The sequence below is a fragment of the Neopelma chrysocephalum genome, unplaced genomic scaffold, assembly GCF_003984885.1.
Source record: "Neopelma chrysocephalum unplaced genomic scaffold, ASM398488v2 Primary Assembly neopelma1_79, whole genome shotgun sequence".
In the NCBI taxonomy this organism is placed as follows: domain Eukaryota; kingdom Metazoa; phylum Chordata; class Aves; order Passeriformes; family Pipridae; genus Neopelma; species Neopelma chrysocephalum.
Window position 1 is genome coordinate 5,376,992 of NW_020897740.1, and position 14,873 is coordinate 5,391,864.

The 14,873-nt window shown below is 43.0% G+C and overlaps 1 long non-coding RNA gene across 1 annotated transcript; it reads left to right on the forward strand.

The window, feature by feature from the left end:
• Positions 1-440: 440 nt before the first annotated feature.
• Positions 441-14,357, forward strand: LOC113970764. Its single transcript, XR_003535322.1, has 4 exons — positions 441-4,060; positions 5,375-8,967; positions 10,937-11,702; positions 11,968-14,357. It is a non-coding gene; the product is annotated as an uncharacterized LOC113970764 (long non-coding RNA).
• Positions 14,358-14,873: the final 516 nt, after the last annotated feature.

A 14,873-nucleotide genomic window follows, 5' to 3' on the forward strand; every position in this document is an offset into this window, starting at 1 on the left:
GAGCCCAGCAGGGCAGCTTTGTGAGGATAGGGAAAGCTCCAGGAGCCTGAGGCAGCCTCTTTCCTCTCCTTCTTAGGAGGCTGTCTCAAGGCAGGTAGAAAACCTTATTAACTTGCCGCAAAACGGTGACCAAGCCTTCTGGCACATCACACAGCTGTAAATACATAGGCAAAGTCTGGGGCACCATCCTCCCCACGGGGACAGCTAGGGAGGCTCCGCACATCACCTCAGCCCTTCAGCCTGGGGGCAGCGCGACACCTACACCTTCATGGCAGCGCTGAGACAAAGCTGCAACCAGGCACGCAGGGCTTTCCACGCCTGAATTGCCTGCCTCCTAGGCCAGTCCTGGAGCAAAAGGCTGCTGGATAAAGCCCAATTCCAGCCATTTTCACAGCGGGCTTCAGCACCGCCTGGCCGGCTCTGGGTGACCTCAGGCTGGGCGGGCGCCCGAGGCAGCTCAATGGGGGAAAGAGGCGCCGCCATTTCCTGTCCCCCCTCACAGCCTTGACCCGGGTAGGCGCCGTGAGGGGACACACCGGGGCAGCTGCCATTGAGATGCAAATGGAGTCAATGCCTGGCACCATCGCCCTCCCTCCCCCTTATGGTGCCCTGAAAGAGGAGGTGTGAGGGGAGAAAAACGTGTATTATCTCCACCTTCCCCTCATCACCTCTGCTTTCGCCTCAAAGCGAGGGGCACTCCCCGCACGAGATGAGCTCAGACCTCCAGACAGAAAGTGGGCAAAGAATTAGCAAAATGCAGACAGTGTCTCCATTTTCTATTATCTCGATATCAATATCTTTAGTGTTGTCATCATTTTCTAAGAACTGGGATTTAAAAAAAAAAGAAAATCTAAGAGGCTGGCAGCTGGTCCGGCACACCTACGCACTGCCAGCGCTCCATTTCAGCCTCACAAGGCATTGGCCACATGAAAATGTTTTTCCAACAGATTTTAGTAGACTTATAATCACCTCGGACCACTCAACTTCACACAGATAAAATCTCATACCCAGAGTAGCACTGTGTGCAGCATTAGACCTTATTGCCACAAAAGGAAGTTTTATTATGGAAGCAAACAGCCCTAAAAAAACCCCCAAACCACAATTCAAACATCCAGAGATCATCACTTAGTGTTGCATAATGTCCACTGTTGAAGCCTGTGATATTGGTTTATGTCCCCAGTGACTCACAGCATCATTTCAAACCAATTAGTATGTCAGGAGCTGTTTTATGTGAGATATCAGCGATTTTCACCATCTTTCTTACTTCTTTTCCCTTCCCCACCCACATAACAAACTTATGTGTTTGTTTCACACAAACCCCATTTTTCTCCAGGTCACTCTGAAGAAGATGCTGTTTTGACAGCATCGTGCATTTTCCCTCTTGCAAATCCATGGAAGCCCTGCCTAAGAAAGTGATAAATGGCCAGAAAGAGACCCTCACCCTCACTCTAATTAGAAGCCTTTGCTGTTTCGCAGGGTTTCAAGAGGACAGAAGCCTGAGGCAGCTGGATGTGAATACAAACCATACCATGCTCCAACAGCTTTCTCATATTCATCCAGTGACTGAGATCCATCTGTTTATCATCAGCTGCAATACAGTCAGAGACAAAGTGCATTGTTAATAGGGTGTGTTTGAGAGAAAAGTCATAAGAAAGTGCCCTAAACTAAGTGATTTCTGAAAGTAATGGCTATGGAGTGCATACCACACAGTAGCACTGTGCTAATGGATATTTTTCTTCAGTCATTGCTATTAACTCTGTGGTATTGCTGGCAAGATTAAAAAATTAAATAGAAGGGGTGGCAAAATACCTTTGCTAGATAAGGGATTCTAGTTCCTAACCAATTCTAATTTGGATCCTTTTTTCTTGTAAGGAAAATAAGATTTGCCATACATTATCAGAACAAGAGTTCCTTTTGGCCATAAGCTTGTCCATGACAGTAACCCTGGACAATGCAGCAGACAAGAAGGCAATGGCCACCTAAAATAAGTAAATTCTTTTTTTTTAAATTAACAACAGTGTAAGAGGATGTCAGAGTTCTTCGTACAGTCACCTGCCTTCATAGAGCTACTTGGACTTATACTGATTACACGTGGTGCTACTTGGGGATGGAATGAAAAGCTGGACACTGGAGAAACAGAAGCACAGTAACAAGGAAAGACTATGAAGCACGCAAAATGCAATTGAATCAGCAGAAGGCTTTCAGTCAACTCTTTCTGAAGCCTCCAAAACTCAGAAATAGAGACATCTTGCAAGCAACACACGCTTTAGTTTAAAATCAAAGGTTATAGGGTGGCTTTTTTTTTCCTATTGCCCTTGTTTCAGCTTTCAGAAATTTAACGATGTTCTACACTATCAAAGCATTCATTCATCATCTTGATTTCTTGCCCCTCCCATTGTAAACTCTATTTTACTACCTTTTGCTCACTTACATAGAGTCACTGTTCTTAGTAGGCTCACAGAAGATTGTCTGGAGGCAAAAAAGACACTCCAGTAACTCAAGCAAATTAGTTCATCTGGTGCCTGAGATTTTATATGTATGCTTGTTTTATAAAAGTTTGTGCACTTATTTCATAAAAGATAACTATCGTAAAAATTAGCAGTTTTCTTTCCTATACAAATAAAATATGACTTTGCTTGCTAATACAAGTTGGAATATCTGAGTTTGGAGTCTGGATAGAAATAAAAGCTCAAACTGGATCTTTTCCAACAGGATCTAAACCCGGAAGAATTCCAGTAGTCTCGTGATACAGTGAGGAGTTATATAACACTTGCCATTGCCATGTAGTTATTTCTAAGGATGATGTCACACTTTGCTCCTCTGTGGTTCTGTTCTCTGTGTGAGGTGATCTCTGCAGCAGATTCAGGCTGCTCTCTGTTATTGGAATGGGTGAGCCCAGCAAGAGAACCACTTTATTTCATGCATTCATGAAGTTTAACTATTGTGCCACCTAAGATCCCGTAGTCTTCTGTACAAGAGGCCATTTAATTGCTGTTACCTCTCTGCTCATCCCTGCAGCTTGCGTTTGGTTTAAACATTGCTTCCAAGTAGGGCTGCGTAAATCAAGAGCTGGGGAATTCATCACTTTGCTTGGTAGTTTATTATAATGGTTATTAAACGTCACTGCTAAAGATACATGCCTGTACTCTGAGATTTCTGGTTTCAAGTTCAGTCTTGTGACTTATCCTGCTAAATTACAGAGCCCTTTAGTACAGATTTCCTCTCCACAAAGGTGTTTAAGTGCTGCAATCAAGTCGCTCCTCAACCTTTCTTTGTGATAAGCTAAATAGGTTGAATTCTTGATCTCTTTCTCTCCATGCAAAACACAAGCCTTTAAAGATGTGGCATGGTCAAGAAAGGGGGCTTTAAGATCTCTCTCATTGCAACAGTCTTGACACTTTTCCCTTCAGCTTCCACTGGAATTGCCACCGAAACCACCATTAAATGGCAATGCACTTCAGATTAAAGGAAATAATCTCTCATTTAGTTTGTATTGCAGATGACTTTGGGAGGAAAAGCACATTCTGACAGCTGTTTCCATTTCATTGTGCTTTTTGTTTTTGAAAAAGAGAAGACCATTTGTTTTCAATTTGTCTATAAATAATAGAGGAAAACACAGCTGAGGGGCCTAGTGCGATTTTTATAGTACGTTCATTTTTAGAAATCTGATAAGCTTAACCACATATGTTTGAAATACAGAAATTTAAAAAAAAAAACCTACTTGTCATGCAATCACTTATTTATTTTATCTAGTACTTAAGCAGCATTTGTCAAACATCGTGTGTTGGGGGCAACTTTGGACCTAAATTCTGAACGCGGGTGGAATGAACAGATTGGCACTTAACCTATATGAGGTCAGAACTGTGGAGTTTTTTCCCTAAGTTGAGAGTGACCTCACAAGGCAGCATGACAATTAATTAGCTCCTGTTTATCCCACTGAGTCATGAAGGCATTGGACTGCACCTCAATTCCACTCAAGCTGCGTTGATACAGGTCACACCTAGCAGGTTACCAGAGCCATCAGTGATATCTGATGCTCAGCCCCTCTGCTAGTGTAGAGGTAAATCGATTTTCAGCTGCATGAGGAAGCCTGATGGTAGCCCGGACACAAAAGCAAACCCCATAACTAGTTCTCTTATTTCTTCAGAAATGCTATATATATTAAAAAAAAAAAATCAAGGAGAGGAAAACGTAGCTCAAATGTAATAGCGTGCCTTAGAATGTTAAGTTCTCTCTTCCCACTCCTAGTACTATAAAAATTGTTTATGACCCTATTTGTCCTCTATTTTCCTTAAGTATAATCACATCATGTCACGCCTGTGCCATTTAACTGATATATCACGAAGCTTTTGTTAGTAATGCAGCACTAAAGAATATTTCTGATCTGACTTGAACTTTTAACCCAAGTAGGTGAAGCCATTGGAAATAGTGTTGTTGGAGAAAGGCTGTTTTCAGCAGGATCGTAGCGTGTGAAAGCTACAAAAGCCACTAATAAATAGAAAGGTTTTATTACAGAGGCTCTGGGCACTACCTTGTAAGGTCTCCACAGCATCAAAAACCCAGCCTGTTTGTATCAGCACTGTGCCTGGAAGAGATACAGCAGCCTGGAGAGGCTCCTAAATCTTCACAGGAGGTTGCACTTTTAAGTGCAACTTCCTATATAAGGAAGCAGGCTCTGTGTTAAAGGAAAAGCTAGACTTGCGGGAAGATTTGAGGACATGAGAACACTTCCCGTGAGCCCAGTTGGCTGAAGCCATCTGTCCAACATGGGGAATACTCCTAAGAGCTCATAGAAATGACCAGGCAGCAAAAAGACAAGTTTGCTAAGGGGCTCATGGCAGTACAGCAATCATCCCTGCCTTCATCCATGTCAGATTCCTCTTGTAAGAGTGATGTGGGGCACCAGGAGTGGTTATTAGGGAGTCTAATGGGAAGAGAACGGGACAGGAGCCACTGCCACTACTGCCTAGATAGGGTAAACTCTGCTTTCATGCCTTGGGGGATCCCTTCCTCTTCTGTTTCAGTAGCAAAAAGCCACAGAAAGGCCTGACAAACTAACAGTGACATACAAAGATTCCTATTAAAAAAATATATATGTATCTCAAAGTTTTAATGAGCTGGTTTTTGCCCAGTACACACACCTATGGCGTTTGTTGGCCTGTCTAGCTGATGGTACAAATTGCAGATTATGTCACATCCAGACTTTCAGAAAGACAGAAGGGGAACTGCCATGTCCACAGTCTTCTCAGACTTCCCTCCAGGTGCTGTACTGGCAGCAGGCCCTACTGCTCCTCAGGGAGGCAAGCAGTGCTCTTTACTGAGAAAATGTCAGTAGACAATAACTAGTCATTTCAAGAATACGTTCTGTTTTCAGATAAACACATGGAGCATGATGAAACAAGACCTTTCACAAAGGAATCTCTGCCCTGCTCTCAGTGGACTTAGTCTTGACTGCACTTGCTTAGACATCAGCCAAAAGTAACTTCACTGAAACCCACGGGGAGCGTTTCAGCAAAGTGCTTTAGGGCAGGTGGCTGCCCTAAAGCTTTAGCCCCCAGTGATTTAGAAGCACTGAATTTAAAACCGCCCCCCATGATCTCTGTGTTTGTAATATATTGATTCACAGTGCCCACATACACACCCTGGGAGGACATGACAGATTTGTTCCCGTCATCTTTCACCACTCCTTAAGGAAAATATGTAACCAGCATCCCACCTGTCACATACTGAGTCACCTCCCAGTTAAATACATTTCTTATTTGTATTTTTTCTATTCAACAGATAAACATGCTTCATTTGTCAGTACAGCTCACTTCCTCAGGAAAAGCACTGAAGGTTATGCTCTAAGAGAATGCCAATCACCCACCAGAACACTTGCTGTAAGACATACGCTTATACTTCAGGAACAATAAAGGCATTGGGACCAATCTCAATCAGATGTTGCGGGAAAGGGATCCTCTTAGACTGAAAAGAAAGGGAAATAATTCAGTTGGCATGGTGGCCAGTTTTGTCATCCAGAGTTAACATCCTGCTGTCATGCACTAGTTTAAGTGGTTTTACACACTACAGTGCAATGTAAACCACGGATGGGAAGCTGTTCATGAGTCACAGGAACAGGTAGGCTCCCCGTGGACCTAAACTGTTTACAGCATCCCATGGGTAGTAGGTCCCCACCCAGGCCAGGAGGTCTAAACCAGGAGCAGGAGAGGGCTGTAAGTTCCCAACAGTATTACACAAGCTACTATGGAATTTTATTTACCAAAGTTAATTTTTTTTCCTAAGAATCTTCATTCACCAAGCCTCCTCCACACATTACAGGGTATTTTTTTTCAATTCATATGTGGGCGCAAAGTTTAAGGATTATAAATGGGTTGTTTGCTACAGCTCATGCAGCAATCTGGCAGCAGAGTTAGGAGCAAGTTTGGCATTCCCACTCACTTGGCTTTGTGCTTTAATCAAACTTTATATAAGATCAAGGAGGCCCAGGAACTGGCCGTACTATCTCTAATGTCAGGAACTGATTACAAAGGCACCAGTGGTTCTTGTTCTTGCCAATACAGCTCCAGTCTGATAGAAAATTATTTGACTGAGGGCTGGTTCAGAAAGGAGCCATAAACTGATAATAACCACATGACCACAGGAACCAAGAACTTAATCTGTGATGGTTATTTCCCAAACTAAATATTTAAATAAACTAACATCTACAAAATAATAAAATTTAATTAGAGATAAGCAAGGTTATAAAAGTTATTCTCTCGTAGACTGCAGGAAATTTTGCTTCCAAATCCCCTCAGCATACAAGAGGATTAAAAAGTCACTGTGATAGAAATAGACATTTTAACCCAAGAGCAGGTTTTCTCTTAATATCAAAAAGCATTTCCTGTAATGAGAAATTGTCAACAGACCAATGTAGTGGCAAAGCAGGGGTAGTTTATTACATTTAGATGTCCTGCCAATATATTTGCACCTGCTTGCAGCCTCCAGGTTGATTTGCCACAAGGGAAGACTTAAGTCACTCATCATGACAGGTGGATCTCTTATCCAATAATCCAGGAGGAATCATGAACCCGGACATGACTTTATTCTTGCTTTTTTCTTTTAATATGAAAAAGTCTTACTTTTCTGCTCTAAAATTTCCAAATTGCTATTCCTCTATTTCAAAAGTAAGCAGTCACCATTAATGTCTGCTGCACCTTTCCTTTATGTTCTTTAGGCGCTCCAGAAACAACATGTCAAGAAAAAAAAAATCCATAACAAAGCATTTTAGTCCCATAACTGGGGAGTAGAGATTGCAGTGAACCGCAGCCAGGCAGAGCATCAGCCCGGCCCTGCAGGCTGCCAGCTCTGTCATCTGAGCTCAGGGAGGAAGAGGAGGAGCGGAGGCTGCAGCAGGTGCTGTGCTTGAATTCACAAGCGCAGTGACCCTCCCTAGGAGCATGGCAGGAATTTCAAATGGGATTAGCCACCCGGACAAGAGAAAGGTCATACTTGACATTTCCACTGGAAATTCTAATGCAAATAGACCTCTGATACTCATGACATTTTTTCACACGTATCTAACAGCCATACATATGTAAAAGGAAAATGATAAAATGTGATGACTAATTTATGTAAATCTCATAAAGGCAATAACACCAAGGGCTGAGCACATAGAAACATTAGTCAGGCAAAGGAGCACATGATTGTATTCCTCTTTTTATTTGCTACCATTTTAAATTGGTTTATTTTGATAGGGTTGTTATTTGTTTAGTTTTCAAAGTGCTCAGTGCTGTACAAGGAATAGGACATAGAGTCCTTGCTCGTAGTAAGGAGCATAGTGATCTCTGGGCTTTATTTTGAATGGTTTTGGTTATTGCAGTGGGGGTGGGAGGTGATAGAGGCAGAGAGAAGTCATCTGGGAAGCCAGTGATTTTTATAGCCTACCTCAGGCTTGAATATTTACACACTGTAAAATCCTAGCTGCACACCCAACGAAAGCATGAATTTTTGGAATTGGATCCCAGCGCAATTCAAGTAGGGTACTCACAACATGAAGATTACATGGAAAATAGTTTTACAACAAAGCTTTTCTCACCTGAAGGAGCCTTAACAGAGCACAATCACTGTGACATCATCTCACATTTACAGCTATTTCCACGACATATCTTGATAAGCAAGTTTCCTGTCGCAGTTGTCTTCTGTAGTCACCAAATTAGACAGAAAACAAGTGCTTTAATTTTGTTTTAATTTACCCAAATTAAAGATACCAGGCGGAACGATAGCAGGGCGGGGAGGGGGGGGTATTTAGGTTGTCCTGCTTTTGTTGTTGTTTTACACAGCAGACTACACTGCTCAGCAAACCATCAGAGGACCGCTGTGGTATCTGCACGTCTTCCAGTACAGGCAGGAAGATAAGTCAAACCTAAATATAAACTGAGTAGAGAAAATCCAGTGCTGTCAGCGTCTTATTCAAAGTTTTACTTTCAACACAATCAAGAGCAGATTCTACCCCGCTTACCGTCATCACCAGTTATATTTCAATACGTTTATTCCTGCACTTTAACATCATTTCAGAGGGCAGTGCCTCATTTTCCCCAGCTAGGGGGTGGGGAAAACATTTCTTAAACTGCTTAGAGCTTGTTTATTTTTCTTAAGGCTAATTACCTGCTCGCAATGACTCAATTTTGTTTATTACGACTTTTAAAATGACAAGTTCATCTGCCACCGGAAAGCAGAGATGCTTTAGTGACAATGAAAGGCCACAGTCCTGCAAGCACTTATGCATATGCTTCACGTTTTGCATGTAAATAGTCCCATTGACTAAATCCTAGTTCTTTGAAAGGGAAGAAAAGACTGAAAGGCAATCATTGTTTTCCCAGGCAAACAGCGCTGGAGAAGAAAGGAACAAGTTAGGAATATAGAAAATTAACTCATTTCCCGTCTCCCACCATATGCACACATATCCTGAAACTCCTGAAATGACTTCAGGTATCTAAAGTTTCTCCTGTATGCAACCCAGTTTTTCAGCATCTTAATGCTTCATTAATTTTCCAAGGCAACTTATTTAGGCAGATCTAATATGGCAAAAGAAAAAAAGCTTTCAAAGATTGTTCAGGACAAAACAGTGTGAGCAAGCAAAAACTAGCTCCAATATTCAGTCTCCTGTGAGTAGTAAAAAAAAAAAAAAAAAAAGAATTCAAACAACTATCAAGGAAGCAAAAGTGTATTAAACCCTGTAGAATTTAAATAAGTCAAACCAGTCTTCCCAGTTAGCTCCATCCCCTTTTCCTCTCTGCAGGATAATTGCATATTGTATATTGCTTCAGTTAAAGCCACTCTAGGCTAGAGCTGGCAGGACTGAATCACAGAATGGCTTGGGTTGGGAAGGACCTCAAAGACCATCTAATTCCACCCTCCCCCACCATGGGCAGGGACACCTTCCACTAGACCAGGGTTCTCAAAGCCCCATCCAACCTGGCCTTGGACACTTCCAGGGATGGGAGTGATATCCACAGCTTCTCTGGGCAACATGTGCCAGGGCCTCACCACCCTCATAGGGAAGAATTTCTTTCTTATGTCCAATCTAAACCCACCTTCTTTCATTTTAAAACCATTCCCCCTTGTCCTTTCTCGTGTTGCGAGCTGAAAGCGTGCTTGGACCCAGTAGGAACAAGCCAAGGATAAGCAGCCAAGCCGAGCAATTTCGGCCTTAGCACAAGGAATTTTCCAGGTGCCCTCTCTAACCAAGGAGGAGGAGCAGCTCACAACCTTGATAAGGAATCCACCCCCCCGCCCCCCAAAGAGGATGGGGAAGATCAAGCTTTAGTCCAAGAGAAACCTGTGGATGATAACACCCTTGATTTAAGGTCATGAAACGACCACTTGATGTGTTTTAGAGCATGACTTCCTCTGTGAGCACGTTATCACAGACGTGACAGGGAGAAGCCGGCTAAGGTAGCCCACATCAAAGCCCACACTGCTGTGGTTGGCTTGTAGAAGTTTCAGCTGACTTGCCTGTCTCTGTCCTACGACACCACAGCCACAAGTGTTGACATACACTTAAGCCTCCTGATGTGCGTATGGCACGGGGTAAGAGCTGCCGTGGGCTGCAGCCCAGCCCACAAGATGTAGTCAGTGGGCAAAGAGGTGTCACTATCTGCGGAAAAAAATCTGAAAACACGCACAGAAGTTGAAAACAGCATTGCTGACAGTCGTGGGCATCTTATTGGGTAACATCAGCAGAGACATTAGCGAGTGGAAATAGCCCTGTTACACATATGTGGGTTCCTACGCAGGACAATGAGAACAGATATACTACTTTGCCTTATACTGGGTTATGTTTTTTCCACTTGATAAAAAATCATGAGTTACTCTGGAGTTTCTTCTGCTATTACTGACAGCTTTCAAACCTGACTGAGTAACTGCCATCACTGAACCCACATGAGAGATTTGACAAGTGGAAAGAATTAAAATAAATTTGCTGATATGAATTTTCCTATAGCTGTTCTTCATCAATTCTCATTAAAAAAAGTATCCTGAACTCACACGAATTAGAAACTGTATAAAAGCAATTTAGGCTGGAACTACTGCTTTAAAGTTCCTTCCAACCTAAAATATTTAAAGATGTAAATTCCTTATAATAGCAATAACTTTGGCATAGGGGAGAAGACAGAGCAGCAGTCATTACTCTGAATACCACCAAAAGATATGGGTACAGATCTGGGTTCAATTAACACAGCTTGTGTTAATTGAATAGTTCTTGTAGCCTTGAGAGCTACAGGTGACACAACCTCTGCTTCCCAGCTGTCCTGACAAGTCTTCCAAGAAGTGCAACTGAAACTGTACAAATATTTCAGTATTTCTTACTGTCTAAAAATAACACTTTATGGATAAACTGGGTGTGCAAGGGAAAATGCATGGAATTAATTAAGAATCATAAGCAAACTCTTCCTCACAGAGAAGTCCTATGACATCTAACAACGATGAAACCAACAGGCTGCTGTAGCAGATTGGCCTGAGAGCGGGTAGGACCCAGGGAGAGGCACCTGCCCCAGCTCCCTGCTGTCACCTTGGCTTGGCAACATTCCTCTCTGGGCCCAGGTTTCCAGCAGCTGCAGCCCCGTCAGACAGGGAACAGAGCTCACAAGCTGCCTTCGTGACGCGGAGCACGTCCAATCCACACCACAGACATTCGTGTTATTTACCAGATGAAGGGGTGGCCTTGACAGAATTAAAAAGCTGCTGATGAATCACTGAGTCCAAGAGAGCTAATACATAATTTTTTAAAGGTTACTATTCAAGGGAGCAGTGTAGTGCCCACTACTAACAAAGGGATTGTGGTAACCAACAAATTATCCGCTGTAGACAATTCCTCCAAAACTGGGTAGTGATAGAATCCCAAAGAAAAGCTCCATCAGGGTAAAAAAATATTTAAAAAAATAAAATAAAAAACTCGAACCGAAATACAAAGAATAAAAACCTTGCAGAACAGTGATCTTTCTCCTTTAACTTCTACAGGACTGGAAACCAGATGTATTTACTTTTTTTAAAATTTATTTATTTTGCCAGACTGCTGAAGACTAAGCTGTCTTGAATACGTATTGAAAACTTAATTCAAAAAACAACTTCCTTAATTTTAGCTTTTGGATCACTGAACAACCTACAGGACACCAGCTTCTTTCCTGCTGTTTCTAAGCCAGTCCAGCTCAAGCTGAAGGAGAAAGGTAGGTTTGGGGTTTGTTTCATTTGGTTGTAGGCTAAAACTCAAGGTCTGTTTATTTAGGAAAGATTCCCACCCCCATAAATAGATGCAGCACATTTTATATTTCATAGAAAATAATACAGGATATGTCAAGTGAGGCATAAAGCACAATCAGTTCTAGGTTTTGGGGGTTAAAATTTCTCTAGAAACCCTATTTTCCTCCTTATTACATTTTACAGAATTTCCATAACCTTACATAAATACCGCCTCTTTTTTTTTTTCTACAGGTAACTGGAAAGATTCCCGTTTCTAAAGCTATCAAAGCTGCTTTTTGGAAAAAGATCAGTTATTTCCACCAGGGCCTGAGAGCATCTCCCTGAAATAACTCTTCTGGCCACCCCATCAGTGAAACACAGTGGTTTCACAGCTCAACACCAGCTGGAAGGTTTTGGGGGCAGGTTTCAGCTCACCTGCCTGCACAGCTGGGCACAATAATCCCATGGAAGAGAAACAAGGAGCAGTTTTGCTCCCTGTCTCCAATGAGGAGCTAACGGCTTGGAAAGGAGCACGCAGCGGTTCGCATCAGTGCGCGAGATGAATATAAAAACCAAACCAAAGCACGATTTGTTTTGCAGTTTATTAAAGGAAATGTTTTCATATAATTAATCATGGTCCGCGAGGCTGCTTTATCCAACGCAGTTCCTCCCTACCCCCAGCCATCCCACATGGAGCCTTAGCCGGACTAAAATTTTGCAAAGCCTTGCATTGTTCTCCCTGACACCGGATCAGCGGACACAAAAAAGCAACTGCCAGCTCAAAAGCAATCCGGCGATAGAGCCTGGTGCTATCTAATCAAGGGCAAAAGGTCACTTCCGAACAACTGGGCAATAAAAGATTATTTCCAGCCGCAGAACAGAAAGGCCCAGTGGTGGATGCTTGAAAGAGGGGGGTGGAAGGAGGGCAAAAGGGCTCCCGTCTGTGGGAGGAAGTGCATTGAATAAAGCCAGCAGACGGGAACCATCTGGCTTTGTGCGTGGTCTGTTCTTCAGAGGAGAGAGAAAGCCCCCTCAGCGGGGCCAGTGACTCCATGCAATGATTCAAACTTTTCTTCTTTTTTTTTCTTCCTCCCCCATCAATTTAAAAGAGGCTTTTCCCAGGCACCAAAAAATTGGAAATGGGAACTTTCCCAACACGCGGATGGACGTGTCTTATCAAGTGCAAGCTGCAAGATGGAGCCCACGTTTTAATTTGGTCATGAGAGATGGCTCTTATCAGGGAGCAAGGCCTGGGGATAACCAGACTGGGCTTTTTTTGTTTGTTTTTTTTTTAAGAATGGCTTCAGAAGAAAGCTCCCAAGGACCGAGCACACTCAAATTCCCACTACACCAAGTTTGGCTGCATTTTTCAACAGCAAACAGTGTTTTCAGCAGTATCACCTTTATTATGTATACTTCATGCATTTCCCCCCTTCCTCTCGCTCTCCACTTGTTATATGGCCTCACTTGAATGAAAGCAAGAAAATAAAAGGGCCAGATTACATTCAGTCCAGTTGCCATGGCCTGTGGGAGGGCAGAATTGCAAACACTTCAGTACAAATGGTACAATCCCTCCTCCCTCCCTTCACCCCTGCAGTTGTCCTCCATGTCCTCACTTTCCCTCGCTCCGTGGTTTGCACTGGAGGCCCTTGGCACTCAGCAGCGAGGAGCTGAATCTATTCAAGCACCCAGACACCTCCTCCGTTCACTAGTGAATTAACTTTAAGCATGCAAATCACACTAATCCAGAATTCACAGGAGAGGAAGTCAGGAGGGTTCCCAGTGGTCTGGGAAATATTTTTCCTTTGGGGAAGGGAACAGGAGGGGGGGTTCATTGCACTCTTCTTTACAGCTCGCTGCGGGTCACTCTGGCTCATCTCAAAGAAAGTTTAGTTCAGAGGCTCAGCTTGACATTCATTGGTTTCTAAATCAGAACCTCTTGAGCGATTGTCCCAGCAATTCCAGGGACTGGGGCCTGAGCAAATAGCCCCCGACTAATTCTGCTGTAGTAGGGGGGAAACGAAGCAGTTAAATGTCCAGTTTATCAACAGAAAACAACAACTGAGCCTTTGTCCTAAGAGGGTGCAGTAGGAAACCGTTTGGCAGGGCTCATCTGCATGAGAAACCAAGGCAGCTGGGAAACACCGACATACAGTTTAGAGGGAGATCCATGAAGACATTGGAGGAGAAAAATATTGCATACATTGATTCTCTATACAGCCACCTCCAAAAAAGAAAAAAAAAATCTCAGGAAATCTAAGTCAGACACGGGTTGACAATTGAGGGGCTTTGTTTTAAAAGCAAAAACAAACAAACAAAAAACCCACCAAAAAGCTCACAAAGCAGGAGTTAAAACTGAGAAACGTGACACAGCAGGTCCTCTGCTGTAGCCTATTTATTACAGGACCAAAAAATCCCACTCCCAACAGCAAGCTGACCAAATGGTCAAAGCCAACAGCTGTGGTATTTATTCTCTACAGCTCTGCAAGTTAAGGCAGTGCAAAGATACCAGAGTTTCTGCTACTGTAGAGCTCCGCTATAGTCTCAACACAAGTCTAGACATCAAACAGATACGGAAATGCAGAACATAATTGGGACACACAAAGCCAAAAAGGAAAACCATGGAGTTGAAATGGACCATTATGAAGCGGGTTAAAAAACCCAGTGTAGCTCCTCCTGCTCATCACATGGGGTTTTTGCCACTCAGTGCTGATCTCAGTCGTTACCCAGCTAAGGGTTTCTAAGCAGTCACAGGCATTTTTCTCTAAGGATTTTTGGACACCAGAAGGTGTTAGAAAAGCACAGGCAAAGCACTTTCCCACCACTTTCCCTATTTCTTCTAGAGTTGAGCAAAAACCCCTGTCCTGTTGCTCACAGTGAGGTCTATAACCCATACAGCAGACATGGAAACTGCATTCCACTTACTCATCAAACCCAGTGAGAAAACAACCTGAAGGTGAGGGGGGAAAAAAACCCCAAATGTAAAGCAGGTAAGCCTCAGGTTAAGACAGCTGCTGCTTTACCAGCCACTTTCAGCACTTCAGAAAGTGAAACCACTTACTGGAACAACAAAGCTCTGTGCAAGGAGGAGGGGATATCTAAGACAATGTGTCCCTGGAACAGCCCCTTTAGGGACAAACCAAGGGGAGATGAAGAGG